The 4327-nt window shown below is 46.2% G+C and overlaps 1 pseudogene across 1 annotated transcript; it reads left to right on the top strand.

Annotated features, from left to right (window-relative positions):
* Positions 1–2959: 2959 nt before the first annotated feature.
* On the top strand, positions 2960–3455 carry LOC308413289 (small ribosomal subunit protein eS10-like; annotated as a pseudogene). Its single transcript has one exon. The product of its transcript is annotated as a small ribosomal subunit protein eS10-like (transcript).
* Positions 3456–4327: the final 872 nt, after the last annotated feature.

Below are 4327 nucleotides of genomic sequence, written 5' to 3'. Positions count from 1 at the left end.
CACGAGCCGCGGCACAGTCGGAGGCGGGAGAACCAGTGGTGGCCGGAAGTCGGTGGGGGAAGGGCGGCACAGCTTCCGCTCCTGCGCACTGAGGCCGCCAGCCCGCCCCGCCGTGGGGCCCGGAGGCACGGTGAGGCCTGGGATTCCTTCTCACGCAATTCCAGAGAGGCACAGACCAGCTCTCTGCCTGAGACGCCTAGGGTCGCCTTCTAAAGACTTCGGTCTCGGTTTGAACTCCCAACAAAAGCTCCTTATTAAGGGGTTAAAAAAAATTATGACCCTACATGTAAGGCGCACTTTCAAATTAAGAACATGTTATCCAAGCTCTGTGTGTATGTGTGTAAAAGCTATGACCCTATATGTAAGGAGCACCTTCAAATGAGTGTATATCTTAGAAGTACCTGCGTCCCAGGGATGCAGAAAGCCAATGTGTTTCAGATTGGCAGCTAACAAATAGCAACCATGATTGATTCACGTTTTGCTTTTAAGAGTACATTGAGTTTCTTCTCAGGGCAAACACTGACCTGGTCATAGCTGGTTGCTGTATATATTCTGTTTTTGAAATTTAATAAAGTTTTTCTTTTCCAAAGGCCCAATTGATCGAACCTGTTCCTGCATCTTCTGGCAGCAGGTGGGGCATCTCCACTCCCTTCGTTTCTGGTGTAAATTACTTGGGCTCCAAGCTTTGAAATCAGCTTGATAAACCCCTTGCTAAAGAGTTTCTGCAGGGCTTTCCTGGCCAGGGAACCTTGGATCTGAAACTAGAGCTGGGGTAATAAGCCTACAGTTAAGAATTTCCTTAGAGTTTGTCGAATTGGTTTTGTTAAATAGCCTTAGGTGGCTTAGCTTGTCCTGAATTAGCCTTTGGACTACTTCTTTTTGGTCTTGCCCAGATTTGCCCAGAGACTGGTTTACTAGTCCTGTGTCTATCCTGGCTAACTGGTTGATCTGAAGCTCCCCGACTCACACTGACCCCGGTAAAGTCAGTATCACTTATGATGCTGTCTCCTGTGTGTCTGCCACATGTGCACACGCTACATGTGGGGGCTAGAGGACAGTTCCGGTATCTTGCTCTATCACTTTACACCTAGTGTTTCTTTTTACGTCTACACATGTGAGTTCATGTGCACCATGTGCATGCAGGAGCCTCTAGAGGTCAGAAGAGGGCTTCAGACCTCCTGGACCTAGAATTCAAGATGGTTGTGAGCTACCTCAAGGATGCTGGAAAACAAGCCCTGGTCCTCTGCAAGGGCAGTCAGTGCTCTTAACCACTGAGCCCACCCACATTGGTATTTTATGCATTTGTCTGTGGTTCTGTTTCTCAGTTCATGCCCATCAGAGAAAACAGAAACTGTAAAGACAGGAAACAGACAAACAGCTGTTTGAGCTGTGAATGAGATGAAACCCTTGGACTATGTGGTTGCATAGCACCAAAAGCAGAGGCTCCCCTGCTCTGGGGATCTGGGGTTGGGAAGTCTTCCTCTGCCAGCTGCTTGGCTCACTCACCACAGCAGGCTGGCCTGGAGGGTTCCTTCGGCTGCTGCCCAGATGCCTCAGGTGAAGGAAGGACAAGAGTGTACTTATAATATGTAAATGAACATTAAATCTATGATCTTTGCTGTCCTGTTCCTTCTGGGCAGTCCTTGCTGCCTAATAAACTTATGGCCAGCCCTTCCAGGGGCCCATTCATTCTCACCTACATTTTGGATGATTTTATTTTTTATATATAAGTGCACTGTAGCTGCCTTCAGACACACCAGAACAGGGCATCAGATCCCATTACAGATGGTTGTGAGCCACCATGTGGTTGCTGGGATTTGAACTCAGGGCCTCTGGAAGAGCAGTCAGTGCTCTAACCACTGAGCAATCTCTCCAGCCTGATGGTTTTCTTTCTGCAGCCCTAAATCTCACCTATCTCTCTCCAAAACCTGGTACCTAGTGATTCTAACTCTCCTCTCCTCTCTTCCCCCCTCCCCTCCCCTTCCCCCTCCCTTCTCCTCCCCTACCTTGCTCCTAGCCCGTGCAAACCTAAGAATCCTGCCCTGTCTGCCTTTGCCCAGCCATTAGCTGCTGGCACGTTTATTGATTGATCAAAATCCAATTGGGGACAAGAACCTTCAGTATTTGTGTCACGCGCCCCACGATCCGCCGGCAGGAATAGGCGTGCAACAACAGGATTCTTCTGCGAACAACCTTTATTGTACAATACTCTGAGCAGGGGATCTCCCTGAGCAGGGGACTTCTCCACGTGGGAGAGAAATGCATTGCTTATATATGCCCAGGAGACTCGTGTCGCTACCTGATTGGTGCGCCCTCCAGTAACTCAATAGCGTGCCCCGAGAGCGGGCTGTGACGTATATGGGTATATGGCGCATGCGCTCTAAGTCTCTTGGCTGGGCAGCAGCTCTGTTTGCCGAGTTCTCGGCGGGAAGCCGGCGCCATGTTTGGGTGTGGCACAAATGGCTCCCTACATATTTGGACATGCAGATTCCCAATTAAATCAAAGCAGTAGGACCCATACTCAACGCCTCACCACTCTGTCCAAATAAAAGGCCCCTCAGGCATAAATTGAACATATTTCCATAACAATTACGTCAATTATAGAACATGACATACAATTGGCATCCAATCCATCATATTTGTCAATTGATAATGTGCTCTACCATCGTATCCTAATTAAAGAGCTTAAAATTCTTAGCCCGTATCACAATCTGAAAATCATGCTTTCAACTCTACATAATATCTCTCAATGCTGAACAACTTAAGTTTGTTTATGAGACTATAATTAGTCTTCAACCCTGTCAGAAATTCAAGAATGAATTAAATATTACCTGAATATATACGAAACACAAAAACAGCTTCCAAATCATAAACAAATTGTAGAGACAGCTAACTACCTAGACAGTCCCCTACTCCTCAAAATGTCAGAGCCTCTGCCTCGGACCCTGCAGTCGCCACAATGTTGATACCTAAGAAGAATTGGATTGCCATCTACAAACTCCTTTTTAAGGAAGAAGTGATGGCTGCCAAAAAAGATGTCCACATGCCCACACACCTTGAGCTGGCAGACAAGAATGTGCTCAACCTTAATGTCACGAAAGCCATGCAGTCTCTCAAGTCTGGAGGTTGCATGAAGGAACAGTTTGCTGGAGACATTTCTACTGGTACCTTAAGAATGAGGGCATCCAGTATCTCCAAGATCACCTGCACCTACCTCTGGAGATCATGCCCGCCACCCTGTGCTGCAGCCAATCTGATACTGGCAGGCCTCCGCCCAAAGGTCCAGAGGGTGGGCAGCCTGCAAGATTCACAAGAGGGGAGGCAGACAGAGACACCTACAGAAGGAGTGCTGCGCCCCCTGGAGCTGTTAAGAAAGCTGAGGCTGGGGCTGGCTCAGCAACCATTTCCAGTTTAGAGGTGGCTTTGGTCGTGGACATGGTCAGCCACCTCGGTGAAGTTGAAGATTATGTTGTATTGAATAAAGAAAAAGAAGAAAGACAACTATCCTTTTATGGGTTAATTTTATCAATAACCAATTGTAATAAATCTTCATTCATGCCATATGAAGGAAGGCATGAAAAATATTACTGGTTCCATATCCAACAAGATTTATTGTCTACTTTTAGCTGAAGTTCTGGCTAAAGACACTTCTATGTGTAAGCCAGTTACTGGGCAGTTCCCACGTCAAGGAATCAGCAGATCATGTTACCTGTCCTCGTTGACTTGCTCAAAATTTTCTTCTGTTACCAAGATCTTCAGGGGATCTACCCCTGTTATGTCTGATCCATATCACTCTGGAAGAGGTCCAAAGCCTTTTCTCCTTCCTGCCAACATAATTACAGAGCCTCTCTCCCAAAATAGCCTGTCCTTAAGTCCAGTAACCAGAAATCATTAAAGGTATAGCTTGATCTCTCCCAGAGGAATTTTAATATAACCACCAAACTCATAACCACACACATTCTGATCATTAAAACAATTCAAAGCCATTAAAGCAATCTAAACAAATACCTGTTGAGACAGCACTCCTCCATCATTTCCTGCCCAACCAACATGAGATTAAGGACTAAGTTGTCTATACATCTATGTAACTTAGGGAAACATGTGTTTTTGTAGGTATCTCTCAGGATGGGACAGCTAAGCACTGTTGACACCTAAGATCATCCTCTGCTGATGGGCAATTAAAGCCAGAGCTGATGGCTCCTGGTGTAACCTGGGCACTGATGGTACCCAGAAAAAAAGCAGCTAGGTACTGATATCACCTACTGACTCTTAAATTTCTTTCAATAATTTTTTTCATTCAATCTTCCTAACTTCACCCTTCTGTCCT

The sequence above is a fragment of the Micromys minutus genome (assembly GCF_963924665.1).
Source record: "Micromys minutus genome assembly, chromosome: 32".
NCBI classification, from domain to species: Eukaryota; Metazoa; Chordata; class Mammalia; order Rodentia; family Muridae; genus Micromys; species Micromys minutus.
This window is presented reverse-complemented; position numbering and strand designations above follow the sequence as displayed.